Source organism: Corvus moneduloides, chromosome 6, assembly GCF_009650955.1.
Source record: "Corvus moneduloides isolate bCorMon1 chromosome 6, bCorMon1.pri, whole genome shotgun sequence".
NCBI lineage: Eukaryota > Metazoa > Chordata > Aves > Passeriformes > Corvidae > Corvus > Corvus moneduloides.
This window is the reverse complement of record NC_045481.1, coordinates 13,190,927-13,213,680: the sequence shown is the minus strand read 5'-3', so window position 1 is coordinate 13,213,680 and position 22,754 is coordinate 13,190,927. Positions and strand designations below refer to the sequence as shown.

At 38.2% G+C, this 22,754-nt stretch overlaps 1 long non-coding RNA gene across 1 annotated transcript in view; it reads right to left on the bottom strand.

The window, feature by feature from the left end:
• The window catches only part of LOC116445814, a 57,998-nt gene extending 35,769 nt beyond the window's left edge, over nt 1-22,229 (bottom strand). Inside the window, exons 1-2 of the long non-coding RNA XR_004240891.1 lie at nt 20,924-22,229; nt 5,986-6,058 (exon numbers count right to left, since the gene is read on the bottom strand). This is a non-coding gene — a long non-coding RNA (uncharacterized LOC116445814). The remainder of the gene's footprint in view (nt 1-5,985; nt 6,059-20,923) is intronic.
• Nucleotides 22,230-22,754: the final 525 nt, after the last annotated feature.

Below are 22,754 nucleotides of genomic sequence, written 5' to 3'. Positions count from 1 at the left end.
TGTAATATGTAATTTGAGGGTAGCTGACAAGGAATTATTGTCCTTAAAAATAAAGTGAACCAAGTGAGCCTCAATTAGGATGGATTTTAAATATTTTAAGTTGATTTTTAAAAATCACAGATTATGGTTTTTGTACTTTAAAACTGACAAGAACCTATTCCAGATCAACTTTTTTTTTTATTATTCTAAAGATAAATAAGAAGATTCCTTGTGACTTCTAATCTGGAGGACAAATTAATACAGATTTCTGATTTTGGACTGTATCTCTAATTCTAAAAACTTCTCTGCACAGATACAAACACCTGTCTTCATGGACCTGTTTGAACACCTTCAGCCAAACTTCCCTTTTCTTGTCTAGAGGGCATCTCATTTTTGCCAAGGTTCTTTAATGCATTGTTCAGCCTCAAATGATTACCTTACCTCCAATCAAAGTTGATTTAGAAGAGTGTGAATTTCAAACACCTCTCTACCCTACAGTGAGAAATTAGAAGTGTTTCCATAATTACCTGCTATCAGGGTCCAAAAGCTGAAGTAGCATCAAAACAGGAGAAACTTACTAAAAACTCGTCTGAATTATTGTCTGTACTAACATTACATTGAGCAGACTTTGGGAATCTTCTAGTCTGAAAAAGCTCAATATCAGAACTAAATCCTGTGTAGTTCTGTACTTTGACTGTGTTCATGAAAGAGAGGATTACAGAATTATGTTAGTTTAGAATTTTTACTTTCCTCTGGGTCAGAAGAATATCCTATAGGTTGCAGATTTTTGCTTTTCATGTGCATAGAAATGTAGCATGGTCATTTATTAATTTATATTTATCATAAGTTACATGAATTAGATGCAGATCTAAGGCATCCAATTACAATTTCAAATTTATCCAATACCTCACTCACTCACCTAGTTAAGGATGTGAACTGCATTCTGATTTTGTGTCCAAATTGACTGCCATCAATATCCAAAAATCCAGAATAAGCTCCCAAAATAATGTGAAGTTGGTGTAGAAATCACAATATTTTAAAGCCCATCTTAAATATTTGCTTTAAAATAAAATCGACTGAACTTTTAAACGTTCATTTTTTTCAAACTGTACTTGGCAAACAGAAGAGCTATAAATGCACATATTGCTAAAATAAAATAAAGAAGGTTTTTTTCTTTAAATCCTTCAGGTGTTAATAACAACACCAAAGATGGCATGATTCCTGATGCAACTTGGAAAATTGACTACACTGCCTGTTTAGCTGTCCACAATGAAAGGCTCGCAGCATTGACTTCTACTCTGTGTCAATATTTACTGCTCCTTAGAGCAGAGTGGCTCAGAATCAGGGACCTGATTTTTTAATTAACAGCCAAGCTCAGAATTTTGGGTGGTTTAAGTACTGTACTGTTTTCTGTACAGAGCTGGCTGAGGTGTGCTGAACATGCAAATTTCTCCCAGTGTCCTTAGCCCACTGCTTGCTTTGAGATGACACACCCAGGCTCTTCCACTGGTGTACGGTGTGCTCACAGCTGGGCAGTGATTACCTCTCCTCTGAAAATGGCTTTAATCACTTAGTGAGGGGGAGCTTTGCAGGGCCTCTAAAATACATTTACACAGCCATATTCATCTCTCAGTGGCCTGAAAAAGATTTTTCCAAAGTTAAACATAAACATTCAGCTTGCAGGTGGAACTCATGGGACATGCTCAGTTGCCTGGAAAATCACTTTTAAAATTAGCATCTCTGCTCTGTAATATATTATGTGTGGTTTCTTTCTTGCCTTAGAAGGAATGAAAGCACTGACTACAGGACCCAAATGTTATTGTGCTGCACAAAATTGCTTTCCAAAAGGGGCTGGACTGGTAAAAATATTGGTTTCACCTTTGTAACACCTCTTTTTCTCAAGAGAATTTTCCCAAAGTACCAGATTTTCCTGCTGAGTCAGCCCAAGTGCCTGTGTCAATGGCCTCTGGAGAGAAACACCTCAACTCATCCACAGAATGAAGGCTCCAGCTGCAAAAGTCAGAATTTCCATACACAGTTTTCATACATACTAACCAGTCTTCATGTCAATTCCAGAGTCCCGTGACACCTCATAGCTTTATATTGTATCTGTCTCACTGTAGTTATAAACCAATGAGAAATAGCCAGCAGCTTATACATTTTGGGTAAGGCAAATAAATTAAATACAAATATACTAAACCAAGATATACTGATAGTGTTTCAAAATTAAGAGGAAACATCACAAATTAATAGATCTGAACCATGCCCTCTCACAGATTGATATTAAGGCTGTGAACAAGTCAATGAAATGCTCTTTGACTGAGAAAGTCCTCATCTGTGATAGAGGTTCTATAAAAATGTTAGAGCATGATAATTTTGAGACGATACAGAAATACTAGTGTTTATTACCAATATTATTTGCATACCTTATTGGTTTTAGGTTTAACTAAGCCTTGGTACACAATGCCCTGAGAAATGCATAGTCCTTCACTGACACAAAGAGTTTGCAGTCTAACCAGACTGGAAAGAGATAAGAAAGGCATATTCATCCTGTGGCCATTATTCCACATAGAGTGAACTGAGAAAAGTTATGGAATAGCACCAGGACTGTGCAAAAAATCTGTGGATTGAGTATCATCACATGAAGTCCCAGTTCAGAGTTTCAGCTTCTACTTCATTAAAATAAAGGTTCCCCATAATTTGGGTTTTTAGCCCTCTCCACTATGCTGGCAACACATAACATTTCACTGGCAAATGCCATGGCTTCAACAGCTCAGTGACTGCAGTGGCCTTGGAGAGGACATGATATTTACCATGTGGACAAGGCCATTCCCCTGGTAAGGAGAGAGACTCCACTGCCCTGAGGACTGTTCCTGTTCTCATCTCATACCATCTATGTGCTCCCCCACCCAACTCTCTTCCCTCAGGAACTCTACAGGAATCTGTGCTCTCCCTCCTGAGGTGATTAACCCCAGCTCCTAGATGACCAGATATCAGTCTGAAGTCCATGTGTCTTCATCCTACAAATGTGGTTACTAGAGCCCACTCACACAGGCCTAGAGGAAGGACTGAGAAAGAGGACCACAGACATCTTTGGGCTGATCTGTACTTCACACAGAGCACTGTTGTGTTTGACATATGTCTTAGGTGTGTATGGAGTTATATCAGTGGAAACCTATGGTTCATTACCAATCTGCTTTGGTCCTGGAGGAGGGGAGGTGGAAACAGGAGGGGGGAAAAATACCCAGATGGGAAATGAACCTGTGCATCTCTCCTGGGAAAATGCATTTCAGTCATTCAAGCAACAGCCTAGCCTATGGAAAAAAAGATTGTTCTTTCCAGCTGTTATGCCGAAAGAAAAAATAAATTTTAAGTGGAAAAGTGAATAAATTGAGCATATTTTTATCATACTCTTTCTTGCAAATTACTTACAGCATTCTTGTTTCTTATGAGGAACCATTTTTAATATTAAAATAGTCATACACTTTTCCAAAAAGTGCTTCCTGAAAAACTGAAACCATTATTATCTTAAACTCCCACACAGTTTGTTTAAAAATATCTTTAAATACTATTAAAGAACAATCATTATGTAGGTTTATATCTTATGAGTAGGAAGCAGAAACCATCAATGAATCATATAATTTCTCCTGCTGTAACAACAACACCATCAACTACCACAATAACAAAAAAGTTTATGCTCACTGTATACTTGTTTTGCAGGCAGTTTCCTGCCTTGAAATCTGCATAATAGGTAAGCTGTGGTAAGTGTAATATGCTGTTTACTGCCAATCCTCTGTGGATAGCCAGGCATGCTTGGTCTGGTGCATCGCTCCTCCTTTGGGTACAGCTCCTTGCTGAAGCGTATGGCAGCCCTAAAACAGCAAATAAGGCTTCTACAGATTCTGGAATCTGCTTCTGAAAGATGCTGCCAGATATACAGAGCTAGATATTTAGATTATTTTATTCTCATACACTATATTTTTTTCTTTTAGTTAAAAGCAGTGTTTTAGTTGTAGAAAATATTTTCAGTTGTATGCTGCTTTGCAGAGGGAAGTGTCAATGGGACATTGGTGAGGGAAGAGAAAGATTACAAAATCCGTGGAAAAAACACCATGGAAATCAATATTTAATCTAGAATTATGGGTGTACAGTATGTACTGTGCATTTTTTAAATTTAACTTGGCTTTTACTATTACTCAGTAGGAGGGAACAGATACTGAGAGCCCTGGATAGCAACCATAAGAAGCATGTTTAAATACACATATTTTCAGGAGATCTGTAAGTACAAGAAGGAACGGATGTCGTCTCTCTGATCTTTTTTCATGTTGAAAAGTCTGAGAGCTTTACCTGGGAGATTTAATTTCAGGTGAAAGAATTTGTAAAATATTTCCCAAGTTTATGCTGTATACTATTACAGCACATAAGAAAAAATGTTTGTGTTGCCCTATTCTTGAATAAGAAAAACAATGTGCACATCACTTTTCACAGTAGAAATACTGATGGTATAAAGAGATATAAATAAGTACTAAGTCAGGAATCTGTGTGGGAAAGCCCCCATCCTCTTTGTGGTTTCAGTCAGGAAGCATGCAGGTAGCACAGACTAACAATGCTGGAAGAAATTTTAGTATTCCTGGCAGCTTGTATTCATCATGATTTTAACAATGTTTTGAGTGTATACATGTACATATATGTGTAATGCCTCTTTTATATTGGCGATTATATGCCACTTCTAGGTTTTTCTGAAGGCCTTTGAAGTTATCTGGCCAGAAAGGATTAGGCACCAAGGGGAGGAAAATTATTTTAAGAATTTTAAAATGATGTTATCAGGTATCATCTGCTTGCTAATGAAGCTTCAAAGTTATTTCCAGGGCAGAATTCTGCAGATTGCTCCAGAGGAAGAGTTCAACGGTCTATCTAAAGACCTCATTCCATCATTAATGAGTGCTTAACCCCAGCATATTTGAACTTGGACTACATGACCAGTAGTCAATTTTCACTAGCAGTTTTTTTTTTTTTGATCCTGAAAGTCTGTAGCCATGTCATCAGCTCCTTCTTAATTATACCGTATTCTTTACATCTGTCCTGCTAAATAACTCTAATTGAAATAGCACCGGCGTGAATTTTCGTAATGTTCCCCCCAAGACATCCCGAAAGTGACTCACACGAGAAAACAGACTGAAGTCACAGCTGGAAGCACGTCAAGGATCATTTCCATTTTTACATGATTAATTTGAATTTAATATCTTAAATCAAAACCTGATTAATTTAAATAAAATTTTGATGGTGCCCTGCTTCTAATATACATTGCAGTAATTAGATTCAGCTTAATGTGATTTTTTTACATAATTAAAAAAAAGAGCAAGTCAAGTGTAACAATGCAGAGTTGGTACAAATCTGTCCATATATACACATATAATACACATGGGATTTTGTTGAGACGTTGCTCAGGTACAGAAAAGATCACAGCTGGATGGCTGTGCTATAGCTCAGCTTATGGCATATGTAGGATATTCGACTTCTATTTCACTGCAATATGAATGGCTGTTCTTAAAAAGAAAGACAAAAAGTAAAGCTGAAATCACATCCAAAAAATAAGCAAAAATATTATCAATGCAATAGTCTGGCTCAGCTTCTCACTTTTAGTTCCTCTCCCTTTTTAAACAACTTTGCTTTAGGAATTAGGTCTGTGTATCCTCCAAGTGAACATCTGTGGTGGACTATTTACAGCAGCCCATGGGCTTCTGTTTGTCATGAGGCTTACAAAAATTCTTTGTAAAATAAATTCTCACTGCATTTTCATATGGGTTCTCCCTGCCTGTCTCTGCTTTTGTACAATGGTCCTGTGCACCATGTGAGCCATAGAGGTAGCTAACAGGAGTTATTTTGTGTTAGGATCTGATGAAGCCCTGCACCACACAGCTGACCCTGAGGCTGGTTGTGATCAATGCCTGTGGCTGAAAATGCCCAGTGGTCAGCAAGCAAAGATACACTTCAGGTAGTACTCACAGCAATTTTTGAGATGTTTCCAGCTTCTTTGCAGGAGGAGAAACTATTGCCATAATCTGAGCAGTGGATTCACCTGCAGATATAGATGGAGTTTCAGTGAAGTCATACAACAAAATGATGCAGGTAGGCCAAAATAATCTACAGATGGAGGAGAAATTTGGAGTTTGTGGATTTGTGCTTCTTAATATCTGAAATTTTCTGAAGGTTTATGTAAAATTTACTTTTGTTTAAGGATAAAATATCCAATTCATTACTGTAAATTTTGAATCTCTTAGGTAAAAAAAAAATAATGCAAAAAACCCCCCAAGCACTGTTTCCCTGTTTCACTGTCTTAAGTGACCAAATTGCTGATCAAATTAGTCTTCAATAATCAGATCTTTCTTCAGCAAGGCAGTGAAACATCAACCTCACTCTTCAGCAAGGAGTAATCCCAGCATATATCAAACCTCTTGATTTCAATGGGACACTCCACCAGCTTTAAAACACTGGGCATGTGCTTAGCTGGTAGTAAATCACTCATTAAACAGAAGACAATGATGGAGAGTGAAAAACTCCTTTCCTGCCTGGGGCTAACAGCTTTCAGGGAGGTGCAAGCACCATTCATCCTTTTATGAAGGCAAGTAAAATCATTCAGGTGCATTTCATGGCACCCAGCTTTCCAAAAGCCTTTATATACAGTATGTTGTAGATACTGTGTAATAGCACACAGGTAATTTTTAATTTTAATATTTTTTTAAATTAAAAAAATTCCTCTTTGTTGGTGAAATTGGTGGAGCTTTGCTGGTAGTTCAGACGATCTGGGTATTCCACCTGTTTTAAAACTTCTCCCAGAACTACTAAAGAAGAAAAAAAACACAACAGGTGACAGGTTCAAGACAGTTTTCAGCCCGTACAGCAGGGTTAAATGCTTTTCAACAGAAATGAGGAAAAAAACCTACAATAGAAATTGAAGAACTGGGCAAAAATAAAGAATAGTTATTTTAGTTAAAAAACAGTCAGAGAGAAGGAAGGGAAACTAATTTTCAGACAAATTCATGAATCAGATTTAGCTACTGCAAAAATGCTACATGTAGTGATTTACAACAACTCTGGCTATTCTTCAGTCTCTTAACTGTCTCTTCACATTATTGAAATTGTCTAAATTCTCATTTTCATGCAGTATTGGACCCTCACAAAGTCACTGTCACAGCAAGGGCTCCTATGCCATCCTGCTTGGCTCTTCAAATTTACCAGCACACTACCAGTAAACCACTGAAAAGGTGTAGATACAAATTGAACCTGTGAGTTTGACCAATCAGCCCTCCAAGACTTTTAGTTCTGTGGATTTTGTAGACCAGTGAAGCCAGTGAAGTTGAATACTGTTTCCAAAGAACTTGCCTATCTGTTATTCATTGCAGATAACTAATAAAAATAATTTTTTAAAAAAGCCACCTTTAATCTTACAGCTAAAACTTTTGATGACAATCAAATTATTTTTTTCATTCTAAATTTAGGCTTCTCTAAATGTCTACTACAATACGATCCAAAAATAACAGCATGGTTACTATCTGGGGAGAAACTACTTTGGAGCTTATATTCTTATTCAGAAGTTCAAGTCAAAACAAAATTAATCGTGAAGGTTTATCTATAATGTATCACCATTCATTTCAGAAAAAAAAATATCTTTGTCAGCAGCAGAAGGGAAGTACTTTCAAGCAGTTACATTAAACTATAGGCTCCAAGGAGAAGATTACAGATCTATATTCAGCAACATGAATCAAAACTCTTAGGAACTAGTCTAACTTTCTTTTCTTTTCTTTTTTTTTTTTTCTTTTTTATTACTGCAAGGCAGCAGGGATTGCTTTTTGTATAGGCTATGATTTAGATGGCTAATTGAAAGTAAGCAGTGGTGAACTGCTTCCTTGGTAAAATATTACCAAGACAATCTTATCTGAGTTTACAGAGTTATTTTCAATTTGTAAATGCTGTATTCATTTCTACTAGATAAAGCACCTTTAAAAATCCTAGATCCAGGCATGACTGGATTTCTGTTGCCACTGCTCTGCACTGTTTCACCCCATACAAATGCCTTCCAACCCACTGATATATATAAACTTCCTCTCCTTATGAATAGTTTTGCTATTAAAAAAAAGCTCAATCCATTTTATGGTAAATAAATTTAATGATATACTGAATCCTCATAACTTTGAGTTGATGTCATCCTGCCAGTTACCTGCTCTGCAAGACAATCTCCCTCATTAGAGCCTACACCTCTTAGAATCTCACCTTTGCAGATTTATCTCTTGCCTATAACACAAAGGAAATCCTGAGCTTTTTTTCACCGTTATAATAGATGTAAATTAGTGTTTTGCCATTGTTTGTTGCTGTAATCATAGAGGCAAGTATATATTCCTAACAGCTATCTTATTTTCAATTTGCAAAGCATACTATGCTTAATCCCATGAGGCAGCCTGTGGTTCTAGATATGAATTTAAAAAGGTAATTAGACTTGGAGGGGTGACAGGGAGATTGTCCCTGAGATAGAAAAAGCAGATTCCTGCCAGGTCTAGAGGGGTCTTTAATAGGTCCCAGGCTGGTCACAGTTCTTGTCCTAGTTTATTACTTGTTTCCATTGTGTGAAACAGCTTATTTGTTCATGTAAATGTAAATCGTGTTGATACTAGTAGAAGAATCTTTGTTGCTACTTTTTTTTTTATTTTAATCCAGAAGGGTCACAGAGTTGGGTTTTAGGGACTGGCAACAAGCTATGTTTTCCCCAATGATCTCTGCATTTTTACAATCAAATAGATAGTAAAAGTGACATATTGATAAAAGTTTTAAGGCATCTGTGGTGGGTGGCAGTAATTTTAAATATCATACAATCATCATTAAGTCATTTATGTAAATTAAAAGTACTTGGCAACTCTGTATGGCAAGAAATAGCACCAATTTCTCTGCATCTCTGCTTCCTTTCTCTCTTCCTTTCCCCTTTTGCTGGCTGTAGCATACTGTGCACTGTACAGATGAACTCTCCTTTAGAGCTCTGTGAAGAATTTCTGTAGAAAATATCACACACCTGTGTGATACAGCATGTGAAGAGTAAATAATAATGAGACAAAGTCAAATTAATCTATCATGAAAATTTTCTAAAGAATTTGTATAAGCTGAAATCAATGTGGTGTATTGATAAGTTTTTTTTTAAAAAGGGAGATATATAGATTTATGTGGGTTTGGATTAGGTGGCTTCTTACTCCACTGTCAGTCTCACCATTTCAAACCCAGATCAAGATCTGAGTTTTGGGGCATCAGCATAAGTCTGGTTTGTACCCTGCAAATCTCAGTTTGAGTTGATGGCTGGTTTCAAGTGAGACTACAAATCTCCCTTCAGAGGAAAGGAAGGGTAAGGATCTGATCACTCACCCAGGCTTTACCTTCAAAAATTGATATTGTCAACTGAAGTCTTTCTGAGCAAGAGAAATGGAGGCAGTTTCAGCTAAACTGTTTGTGTTTGCCCAGATATCTGACAATATTTAGGGGCCAGATTCTGCCCTCAAGCTGCTTTGGTAGGCAGTGTGAGCACTCACTCTTGGGAAGATTCTGTGCCTAAATGTTCTCACTTTTCAACACATTGTTACCCTCCCACATATCTATTCAGGCAGAAAAACAGAATGGTGAACCTCCCTCAGGGGTTTTTAATGCAAGTCTGTTGAGTCACCCTGTTTTTTGGATTAAGTTAGGGTACAGTATTAGGTTGGAAGGTGATAAAGATGCCAGGAATGTATGAGGAAAATTCTGTTCTCAGGCCAGCAGATAGAGCATAAACTCTATCCCCATATCTGTGCACAGAGGCTGTTGCTAAACCTCCAGAGGCAACTAGCCAGTAGGAAATATTAGGCTCAGAGACCTAAATAGACAGTTGCACAGCCAGTTGGCTGTGTTGTGTCTACTGGGCTCTGTCTGTGGCTTCCCTGGTGGGAGTCTGGGAGTGTGCAGAGCTAGCCAAGGCTGCTACAAACAACTTCAGTGCATCACTGTCTTTGCACATGGCTAAGGCCATCAGTAGACACAGTAGCACAGGATTTGCATATTTCCCTAGCTCCTTATCTTGTTCTTTGTCCACTGTGTCTCTCTGAGCAGGGCGTTTCCAGGAGAGAGGATCCTGTGTGTACCAGTAGTCCAAGCTCACATTTCCATACATAGCATCAACTCTGCAAGCTTATTCTGAGCTGGAATTGTCTTGGAGCTTTACACCACTCTCCCTGGCAGAAAAGTAAAGTGACATCACAACTTCTGCTTTCTGACAGAACCTTCCTTTAGGATTTTTTTGAGGATCACTTCTGATAAACACCTCCCAAGAATGCTTATTAAAGAAATTAGAAACTATGGTACATCAGGACAGACATTTGTTTTAATTGAATTGAATTATTTATTTATCGAAAGCCTGTATTTTTCATAATGCCTAGGGCACCAGTCTCCTTTTGCTAGATTTTTGCCAACAAATGCAACATTCGTTTTTACGGAGATATTTCTGACATTTGCCCAGTAATCAAGAATATACTAGAGTGCTGCATAGCTAATAAATACTGGTGAGAAGAATCCTACATGAAACTACAGTACAATTTGAGTATATTCAGGGTCTGATGTAGTTGAAATCCAGGCTGATGGCTTTGTGAGGGCTATAGCTAGTCCTACTAAAAATCAAAAGAAATTTATATAATGATAAAAGTTTGGGGTTTCTATGTTTGTCCCCACAGATAAAGTAAAAATTATTATACAGAAAAACAAAATTCTCAGTTGAATATGTGACCTGAGAACTGGTAAAACTGAGTTCTAGTAAGCCTGAGGTCTGAAAATGCAAAAGGGAATGGGTGAAACATGATTAGTTCATTAAGTCAGAATTGGAGAGAAGGTGATATCTCTGGTAACTGATTCAGAAACCCTAAGGTATTTTATAAATTCACTAAAAGTTAGCAGTTAGGGCTCAGCATGAATGTGCCCCACTCAGAGGAGTCCCCACTTGAGCATATTAAGCTGTTTGCCTCAAAAAAGTTATCAGCTGCTCTTGATTTCCCCACAGGAAGGAAATTTCAGCATAGACTCACCAAAATTGTCTTGTACATTTCAGACACTGACAGCACCCCAACTCCAAGGTCAGTCTTTCGCTCTCTTTTCAGAAATGATCACAGTTTGACCAAAGTATAAGTAATAAAATGAAATAATCCTTAAATTCTGTCCCTTGTTCCTATAGTTGCAAGACATCATCATAGTCATCACTAGCAATCCAGCTGCATTCAGGCATTGGAGATGGTCAGAAATCACGTGGATGAGGCTGGGTGTTGTCTACCCCATTCCAAACCAGAAGGCCTGATCCTAAAAATGCAAAGGTAGAAAGCAGGCTACTGCGTAGCACAGTAGCATTTTGTTCCCTACTTACACTGTATTAAGGCTGACTAAAAAGGCAGCCTCAGAAGTTAGGAAATCCCCAAACAATGTAATCAATCCTTCCATGCCTGTGGTGAGCAATAAAAGTTTATATGAAACCTACAGCACTTCACACTGAATGGCTGAAAAATAGCACACATTTATCAGAATGCCTGAAAACACACCCCATTCTGGTAGAGCAAAGCAATCAGTGAAGCCATTCTTCACCTGAAAGATTTCCATTCTGTTTTGCTAACACACTATATTCAATATTGATGTGTCTCTGTGCACAGTAAAGAGCAGGCTGTGCAGTGCTGGGACAGCTCATTCACATGACAGCGCTATCGCCGTCGTGCTCTGCTCCGGCTGCACACTGCGACTGCAGCTCCTGGATTAAAGCAGCACCCAACAGTGATAACAGACTAAAGGAGCTTGCCAGGGTTTCCCCCAGAGGATTTCTGGTTTTTTAAGGGGCTTTAAATCTGGCTGTTTTATCATGGACCACAGGTCCATAAAGGGATGCTAAATGGATTAAGTGAAGGTGTACCCTCTAATAGCCCTAATCCAATCATTGTGGATGGGACTGGATTGCCAGATTCTGCCACATTTTTTGGGATTTCCCTAGCCAGCAGTGGCAATTGTGGTGCTTGGGGACAGAGCACTGGGCTGAACCAGCTGTTGGCTTGTCAAGGTGTGCTTTCTTACATTCTTTCATAAGGAATTGAAAATCACATTAGAATCAGATCCATGCCCATATCAACATTCTAAATGGCTTTAAATCCCTGAAACTCTCTATTGGAAACCTCCATAAAATTCAGCTAAGGAGTTTCAGATCCTTTCTATTAATTTCTTTAGGATATATCTTTGTTTACCAACTCAATGATAGTCAACCTGCAAAAGGTAGCATCTGAGTTTGGGATGTAGTATATAAATCTCATATTGTAAGTCATTCTTACCAGAGGTTTTCCACTTCTAACCAGAAACTGTCATGAAAATAAAAAAAGCCACATAACATGGTATATTTGCTCTTGGGATTCTGCTTAGTATCTAAAAGTAAAAAAAAAAAAAAAGCAGTAAACCAATTTCTCAGATAGTTAACTGAGCACATCAAAAATTTTAAAAGCTTCATTCAGGATAAGTTAAAAAAAAAAAACCACCACCAAACAGCTCGAGAGTTCTCTTTATAATAAATCCATGACCACTTTCGAACTTCACAGTTCTCACTGTCCTGTACACAACTCCCACTCAGTACATCACAGCAACAGTACAGATGGAGTTGTGATCTTCTTTACTCCAAAAGCACAGTCTTGTAGCTAAAGAAGGATATCTGTTAGCAGCTCAGGGTCTATATCATAGAGCTGAGCAATTCTCAGTACAGTGGTACATCCCAATTCTCTGCTTCCTCTGCTGCACAATTTCTCCATCAAAAAGGTTCTCCACATGCAAAACACTCAGCCTTCACAGTTGTTTTTACATAAAATTGGTTTAAGTGAGCAAAGTTGTTTATCATTGAGCTAAAGATCAGCATAGAACTAGATAGCTTTACAAGCTTTTTACTTTGCACTACTCCAATTAAAAAAAAAAAAAAAAAAAAAGAGGTAAAATTTCCAGAAGGGCATTTTAAAGCCTACAAATTGATAATGCAGAGAGTTGAGGCTTTCTACACTTATGGGAAAGAGAGGAGGGGGAAAGTCAGCAAATTAGAAAACACAGCTTATATGTCTTCTACTTGTGGTTTTGGCACTGGCCAGAGCAGCAGTAAAAGCTGGAGGTTGCAGATCAGTAAAAAGCATGGCCATGCTATCCTCAAGGAATGGCAAAGCAAAGTAGGGATATGTTGATCTATATATCTCCTAGGTAACCACCATTTTGAAGATCATGAAACTCCTCTATTTATAGTAGCTGAGCACCTCACAATCTTAATGTGATTAATGAATATCCTTAGGCCATCTGGGTAAGGAAGAGCATCTATTATCTGTATTTTAGACATGGAGAATGAAGGTCTAGAAGTCTCCATCTCAAAAGTACTTAAACACCTAATTTATTTCGAATACTTTTTTCTAGGATTTAGGATTCAAAATACATTTTAGGATATATACCCATGCCTCAGAGAAACTGAGACGTGGGTATATGTCTGGCATGGGTACTAGAAGCAGTAAAGCTATGATGTATGCTTTCATATCTGCACTAATACATTTTGCTTTTTGTTTGTTGAGGTCTTTCTTTGGAACCCGTGTTACACCATTTAGGCAAAAAAAAAAAAAAAAACCCTCAAAGAAATATCTGGGGTCATACAGGATAGCTGTAACAAAGCAAGCACTGACAAAAAACTTTTTCAAGCCAGACTACTCAGTGGACCATTTTCTCAAAAGTGTCCTCTTTTCCTGCTACCAGAAGAAATTTTTGGATTTTGTGTAAAGCCTTTTGGGATTGCAATTAGAATTCTCACAAAACCCCAAAATTAGTAGTTGGTCATTCTCAGTATTGCAACCAATCCCTGGGCACACTGTGAACGGTAACCTGGGCTGTAATTATATATCATAAGTTAATATTTCTGCCAAGAACAAAGCAGACAACCCAGAAGTGCAAGGGGAAGGAGCAGTCCATCAATTCACAGTTGTCATTCACTCAGTGCAGCTCTGTGATGGTGCTTGGAGCCATCTCTGGCTTCCCATTCCGCAGCCACTAGGAGGTGTGCTTAGTGCATAGGCACACAGAGGTGGAAACCTTCACATCTGGTGAAGAAGGGATCATATCCAACATGGGGGTGACACTCAGGTAAATTCAAAGCATGACAGTAGTGAATCACTGGAGCAGCTCATAGTAAGCTGCTGTAGTTATTTTGTAGGCTTGAGCAGATCTGTGGCTATCCTCATGTAAACTGGGTGTCAAAAATAGTCTCTGTCCACCCCAGAGTGGTGAGGAGCTTTGAGGCAATTCATCATCCTCCCTCCTTACTTCGTAGACACTCACAGATGATCAGACAAACATGAGGATTAAACTGCATGTATACAGATACTTTCTGTAAAAGGAATATGGGAAGAGCAACATTCCCTGGAGCATATGATTGCAGCCTGACTATTTATGCCTGATAGGCACGTTGCTCCTTAATTGTAACTACACAAGGAATAACAACACAAAAAAAAAAAAAAAAGGACAGGCAGATGTTGAAGAATTTTCTGAGAACTGCCATACTGCCATACCTACACATCAATATATAACGGGAAGCCTTTCTTCTTCACCTTTTTAACATATATGCTTAAATACATAAGCACAAGCACATAACCCTGCTTATTTGGGGGATGGGAGGAAAGATGGGGCTTTCTGTTACCCCTAACATTTCAGAAATCTCAAAGGTAGAGGATTTATCTTGTTCTAAGGAGTGATAACTCCTTGATTAATTGACTATTCTCCTGTGCTGTTGTTTTCTATCTGCTTGACTAATATGCCTTATAAGAAAAAACAGCTGCCAAGGAACATAGGCAATGAATGTCCGCATCTTCTAATTGTGATAACTGTGCATGGAAATCTATTTCAGGTTGGATTTTTTTGATGTTTCTATGCCTGTGTTTTTTTTTTTCCTTCTCCCTTTGCTGTGTGCATTGGGAAAGAGTGGCTAAGGAATATGTTGGTTTACATTTCATTTTGAGAGTATGCTGACTGTACAAAGAGTTAAACATGAAAAAAAAGAATGAAAATAAGCACGAAAGACAACATCCGTTCTCATTTCAATTTCCTGGAAGGAAAGTGCGGTTGGGCAGATGGTGCTTTTTTGTTTTACTAAACTGAAAGATCAGATGTAAATAATATACACAATATAGACTATAAAGATCGTTGAAGGTGAGGTTTCTGTGCACAGAGAATTGTTATATAGTGGAGAGTTTCTTACTCTTTAGTGATATGTCAAGGACTTTTTGGTTTTAGCTTCTTAATTTTTTTTGATGTTTCAGTTTGCTTACTGCACCCTCTCTCTGCCTAGTCATATTTGTTTCAAGCATTATATTCCAGAGGATTGAGTTGTATATATTTTAATTCAGGCCCCTTTCACGAAGAGCCACAATATTTGGTCTCTGGTTGAACGGACAGAGGAGGGTGGCTGATAATTTGGCATCACGTGAGTCTCAATATTTCTGTGTTGCTGTCTTTCTTAATGCCTTGGCTTTATTGTGTGCTATAAGAATTTGTTTTCTTTATTGTTATCCAGTAGGGTTTTAACACCTTTGGAGCTCTTTTTGAACTTGCTTTCTGAGCTGGAACATTAAACATTCTTAAAGGAGAGCCGAGTTTGTGTTCTCTCATAATCAGAAAAAACCTTTATCAAAGGAAAAAACCCTACCTTTTCTAAAATGTGTATGACTAAACATGGCTCAACAAAGTCATAATGCTGTCTTCCTGGCTGAAAGAACAGAAAAAAATATTGTGCTATGACTGCAAAGAAATAATACTGTGGTTTTGTTCTCAGCCAGATCAAAATGAGTGCTCTTCGTTGCCCTTCATGTCCTTTATTAACTTGGTGGGACTCAGACAGAGGACATGCTCATGTTTACACTGCATGAATGCCTCTAACCAGTGGTGAGAGGTTATTACCTCTCTGAACTTCCCTGGTCCAGGGTGATCAGCCTGGCTGAGCAGAGAGCTTTGGCTGGAGCTCGGGAAAACAGGAGAGTTTATGACCTTTCAATGGAGGGGCAGGCCACTCAGGAGAACTAAAGGGATAACGTGAGGTTGTGCGGGGGGGAAATTAGAAGAGTCAATTTAATCTGGCTATTGGCATAAAAGACAATAAAAATATTTCTGTAAATACCTCAGCACCAAAAGGAGGGATAAAGAAAATCTCTATCCTTTATCAGATGGAGGGAGAAACATAGTGACAAAGGATGAGGAAAAGGCTCAGGTAATTCATGCCTTCTTTCCTTCAACCTTTAATAGGAAGACGAGTTATCCTCAGGTACTCAGCTCCTTAAGTGTGGAAGACAAGGACACGGAGCAGAAAGGAGCTCCCATAATCCAAGGAGAACTGGTCAGCAAGCTGCTACACCAGCTAGACATACACAAGTCTATGGGGCTGGATGGGATCCACCCAAGGGTACTGAGGGAGCTGACAGAAGTGGTCAAAGAGCCATTTTCCATCATTTATCATTGGTCCTGGCTTACCAGGAAGGTGCCAGTTGGCTGGAAGTTGGCAAATGTGACACCCATCTACATTAAGAGCCAGAAAGAGGATCTGGTGAACTACAGGCCTGTCAGCCTGACCTTGGTGCCAGGGAAGGTGATGGAGCAGATCATCTTCAGTGCCATCACACAGCACATACAGGACAACCAGGTGATCAGGGCCATTCAGCATGGATTTCAGACAGGTCCTATGCCTATTTTAACAACCTGATTTTTTCTGTGACAAGGTGACCTGCTTAGTGGATGAGGGAAAGGCTATGAATGTTGTCTACCTGGACAGTGTGCCCGGGTGGCCAAGAAGGTCAATGGCACCTTGTCTTATATCAGAAATAGTGTGTCCAGCACAGCCAGGACAGTGATCATACTCAGCAATGGTGGGGCTGCACCTGGAATTCTGTGCTCAGTTTTGGGCCCCTCACGACAAGAAAAACAATGAGGTGCTGGAGCATGTCCAGAGAAGGGAATCTAAAGGTTTGGAGAAGCTCTTATGAGGAGTGGTTGAGGGAGCTGGTGTTGTTCAGCCTGGAGAAAAGAAGGTTCAGGGGGAACCTTATTGCTCTCTACAACTGCCTGAAAGGAGGTTGTAGCCAGGTGAATGTCAGTCTCTTCTCCTAGGTAATGAGCTATAGGACAAATTGAAATGACATCAAATTGTGCCAGGGGAGTTTTACATTGAATATTAGGAAAAATTTGTTTGCTGAAAGGGTGGTCTAGCCTTTGAACTGGCTGCCCAGGAAAGTGGTTGAGTAACCAACCCTGAGGGTATTTAAAAGGCATGTTGATGTGGTGCTTAGGAAACATGGTTTAGTGGTGGACTTAGCAGTGATAAGTAAATGGTTGTATTTGATGATCCTAAAGGTCTTTTCCAACTTTAGTGATTCTATGACACTGCCAACATAGCCCCTGTGTTTTTTTTATTTAACACTAATTTTTTCTAACTAGCCTTAAAATGGGTACAGTAGAAGGAGGAGAAAAAGATGTTTTCTCAATGAAAGAATATCACTGTAAACTTCAGGAGAAACGACTTGTACAGAATTATAGAACTTGAATATCGAATCAGAATGACCAGATCTGGGGAAATCAGGAGACATAGCCACTCCTAAGACTTCTGTATAAACTTCTGAGCTAAACCAGAGAACAGGATTAAACTAAAACTCACTTTTTAATGTTGATTAAAAATTAAATGTAGTAGGTTACACTAGTTATCTTTTTGTAAAAATGGTAATGTAGAATATAAACTATAAAACTGCTTGGCCTTTTTTTTTTTTTTTTTTTAAATCTGTCTTGATGAAAAATTTCTGCTTATTAACCTGAGAGACCTGCTGATAGTTGTGAGAGTTTCACTGTGAGTTTTTTATTGTTTTACATTCATAACTACTGGACTCAAGTGCTTTCAGGAGCATTTTAGATCTCAGTACAGAATAAAATGTTTTTAGCATGCATTGAACAAATAGAGCTTGAAATTTTGATGAATATAAACTCTAAAATCACTGTAAACAAAGAAACATATCTCACTTTTTAAGCCACTCCTACATTTTAGAGGCTTTACACATTTTTAGCGTGCTTTATTTCATCAGTGCAAGGAGTATGAAAAGAAGGAACAAAGTATGTTGGTGATGTTGCTTCTGTATTATCAAGAAATTAAAGGAAAAGAAGAGAAAACTGAAAGTTCTTCACTTAGTCTTAAGCTATACCACAAACATGAATGAATTAGTGTTTGAAGAAAATATGCCACTGGAACTAAGATTTTATATGTAAGAAGTCTTAACATTAAATAGTAAATGAGTAATAAAATAGAAAAAAATAAAAAGGAAATACTTCAGCTTGCAGAACCTCCTGTCTTATAGCTTTCTCGAAGTTTGAAAATCCCAGAGAATGAGTTTTGTCTCCTCCAGTTGCTCATAGATAGCTCAGTAGTAAATAAATAAAGGAAAAGAAAAATCAAATAACTGAAAGATCCAAAGAGAGCTTTTACCAGCTGAAAAAGAAATGTCAAAGCCCAGGCACTTCAGCTGAAATGCTATCCTGCACCTATCAAGAGGTTTTGATGGGGCAGGTTTGCTGAGGGCCATGTGCTGCTAACGGGTACTGCCAGAAGGAAGTGGGGCTGAGGTGTAACTGGTGCGGACAGACACTCACAGCAGCAGCTTCCCATAAACAGACAGGGCTTCACTCAGTTGTTCAGTGTTTCCCACAGTTGAAAGCTGATGAGTTTGAAACAGTTTGGGGGTGATAAGGTGAGCTCTAGTTAAAAAGGAAGGAAAGGCTCAAAACACCTGGGGCCAAATCTCTATCTGCCCGTTGATCTCAACTGGAATAAAACAAGATGTGCAGGCCCAAGACTTGACTCTCAGCCTCTCACATGCGATCTGAAACCCACAGAAACTGACCATGGGATATTTTTGGCTTTCCTTAGAGACATCCCCACAAAACTCCCACAAATATCACTGTCCTTATGGACAAATAGTTCTGTCTATCTAGAACTACCTATCTTGCAAGCACAGAAATATTTGTCCATAAGAATAACTAAGCATTAGCAAACACTCTCACAGACACTTATGGATGGCACTCTAAACTGAGGAAGGCAGAGACCATTTGCAAATAAAAGAGAACAATCCCTGGTTAAATTATGAACAGTTACCAAACAAAATGGAGGCAGTGTACAGGCCCTGACAAGCAATTGAGACTAAAACCTGCTGAACTAGTAAGACACTGAATGTCCTGTGGCACCAGAAAGTAAAAAAATCTCATATCTGATTTCTCTCTCGCTTGAAAGAAACACTTCATCATGCAAAACCAAATCTTTGTTCAGTGAGAGAGCCTGGATTGCCGCTCTTCATTACTACAGCAGTTGATGTAGAAGTCAACACAGTAATGCCTTTCATCTCTTGTATTAGAAGAGTTCAAATTCAATTTTTATTTGAAATAAAAATTTCAAGGCACAGCCACACAATGCCTTACAATATGGTTCTTGGTTTCCTTTGTCCCTTAACAATAGCCTTGAAAAGAGATATAGAACATAAAATTAAACCCCTATTTTTTTCCCCTAGTATATTGTTTCATCTTACAAACAACAGCAATTCACCATGTAAAAGTCGCAGCAATATTAAGTAGAGTCTACTGAAAATTTTGTTCTTCCTAAAGCTTTTTTTTCTTTTGAGCACTGATATACTTAGCTGTTCCACAAAATCTGGGATCTACAAGTTTTGACCAACTGTCACCTTTATCAATAATATACTAATACGCTGAAAGCCTTTTTTAACTCACCTACAGTGGACTATGTCACTTTTTCTTCTGCTCTCCTCAGGAGTGCAGTGTCGGACCATGGGGAACCTCAGCCCTACTGTCTTTAACTATGGGCTGTGTGGCCTCATAGTCACAACGTTCTGACTGGTGCTTGCTGAATTCTTAGTCATCAGGCTTTGGCTTGTGTGTCTGCAGTGTGCTTTTCAAGGTTTTCAGTTTGAGGGTTTGAATGTATACCATATGCATGTTGTTAAGTGCTATAGCAGTCCAGAAACATTAACTTTCTAAACATGGACTTAAAAATGGTGTGGCCATCATTCCTCTGCTTCTGCATATGAGCCTGACTCAGCAACTGGTGGTTAGTTTTGTGGTCAACAGACTGTTTCATAAAGTCCCTTAAGGGGACAGGTGGCCTGGTGGATAGGCTGTTCAGTTTGGTATAAAAGCAACAAAAATCCCATCAGTCTCAGCAGTGATCAGAACAAACAGAGGAAACAGAGCAACACATGAAGTGTAGAGATGGAGACATCCCAAATAATCTGACTGGTTTATATTAAGAAAGGCTTTGACAGACCTGCTGGGTTCCCACTTAATGCCAATCAAGTCTGAAAGAGACCACTTGAGCTCAGGTATTTATCTCAAACTGATTTGAATTTATCCTCACTTCTTGATTTTGAGAGTCCAGAATAGAATAACATGAAGAGAGTATGTTGACATTTCCTACATGAAAAGAAATTAAACCCGTTCAAGTCAAGGAAATACAGTGTAAGTGATACCAGAATCAGGTCCTTTGAATTGACAACAGAAAATCTTTTGGGAAGTGAAAATCCCATGAATTCTTCCACATCGCCCCCTTCATAGCAATTAGGATAAACAAAATGCATACAGGGCATATCATGCATATTATTATTTCTTTTTCTGCCTAATCAGTATAAGCTTTATGTTTCTTTTGCAGACATAATGTTAGTTAAAGAGCAGCATTTGAGGTCAAGTCTGGATTGTCCTTTTTATTAGACTAATGCTGCGCATATGAAAACTTATTCAAAAGAAATTGTCTCAAATTATTGCCAGCACTTAAATGATTATTGCAGAAATCACAGGAAAGAAGGATAGTGCTTACCAAAACCCCAAGAAAGTACTTCAGATAGTTTTTCTTTCATTGCCAAGCAGCGAGGGTCAAATGAACTGTGTTATTTGCAAATATCCACCTTCTCAGAATGTCACAAGCAGCTGTAACATACCCACTAGCAGCAATTTCCACTTGGCTCTATCCAGAAGGGAGAAAATTACCAGGAGCTGCGTTGTTTATAATTCCCTCAACCCTGAGGGTAATTCTGTTCACCAATTACTTGAAATTAAAGTTAGGTAATTCGACACGTCTGTTTGATACCCGACCACAAACTACCTCTTAAGCAAACCAAAGAGTTGGATAGTTTACTTCCACAATACTCCACAGAATTTCATTATTGTAACCATGACAGGAAAGGAAAAATGAGAAATTGTACAGACTTGTGAATCGCTAGGGCTTGGGGGTTTTTGGTCACTGTTGCCACCACTAAGAGGTCCCAATAGATCTGAAAAAGAGGAAGCTGGAAGGCAGTTTTCCTCCTGGGATGAGGCTTCCCAATCAAACATAGCAAATATTGTAAAAATTGAACAACAAGAAGCCTCCAAGTGCAGTGTTTGACAGGAAAAGAAACCTGCTTTCTGAAGTGATATGATTTCACACCTTTTGTCTTTGCATACAGTTACAATGCTACCTAGAAAAGGCTGTACACATGCAGAGAGAACCTACATTATCTGCAGTATGTGTTTTTTGATCTCTAGGGCCAGTCGTTTAAATTACATAGTTGAATCTTGAGCTGGGTTATATCTAGACATGGAATTTTTTTTTAAAGTCAAGAAAACCTGTTAAATGTTTTATTGGTGATGAGTGTACGTACACTCCATTTCTGTATCTCTTTGTGAGTAATGAATTGGCTGCCAGGTACTGTGACTGAAATGTGTGACTCACTCCACCGATTCATTTTACAATCTGGTGAAACCAGAGGCTGGTAACACCTATCCTTTGTAAGAACTTTTTACATGTTGTAATTCTACAAATGAACACTTTCTTTTTTTCTTTTTTTTTTTTTTTTAACACAAAATATTACACTGATGAAGTTTTAAAAAGTACAAGCTGACTCAAAATTTATTCACATTATATTGAGCCATATACAAAACTGTTAAGTCAAACATCTACGAAGTGAGCCTAGTTCTCATTTCCATCGAGGTATATCAGGATTCATTTCAAAGCATCCATTATCCTTAAACATTATAAAACAAGTGAACAAGAAATGAAGAGCCACTCGCTTTTAGTAGTGAGAAGACTTGATTTTTAATTGTGTAATCTCATTCTTGTTAGCATAGTTTCCTATTTGGAAACTTTAGGCCAAATAAATAGCAAGTGCTTTATTTTTTAAATCCTAATATGATTACCCTTTCAGCCATATTCTGCATTTCATTTTCACTATAAAAGTTGTTCGTTGTCCAATTTCAAGCTGAAAAACTATAAAAGTCCATTTTGACTTCTCTACAGCAGAACTAAAAGATTTTTTTGAACTAAGATTAAATTGATATACCTTGAGCGTCTGTCATTGTAATATGACATTAGGAACATAGTCAAATACTGGTTTTGACTATAAGTGTCCCACTAAAGTAGTAGTCTACTGCAGAGTGCTTTTTGATGTATCAAAGAAATGGTACTATCTTTCAAACAGCATTCATATTCTCCTATCATCAAGGCAAAGTAATAGCAGGACTAAAGCATGATCTTTTTTTACAGTTTCTAGAAGTCAGTGCTATAAGGGATTGCCTAGCCTTGCATTAGGTATTCATGTTTAAATGAACCACAGATAGGCTTTCCAATCTACAAACTCCATTAATCAGATTTTATCCTTTTCTCTGTCTTT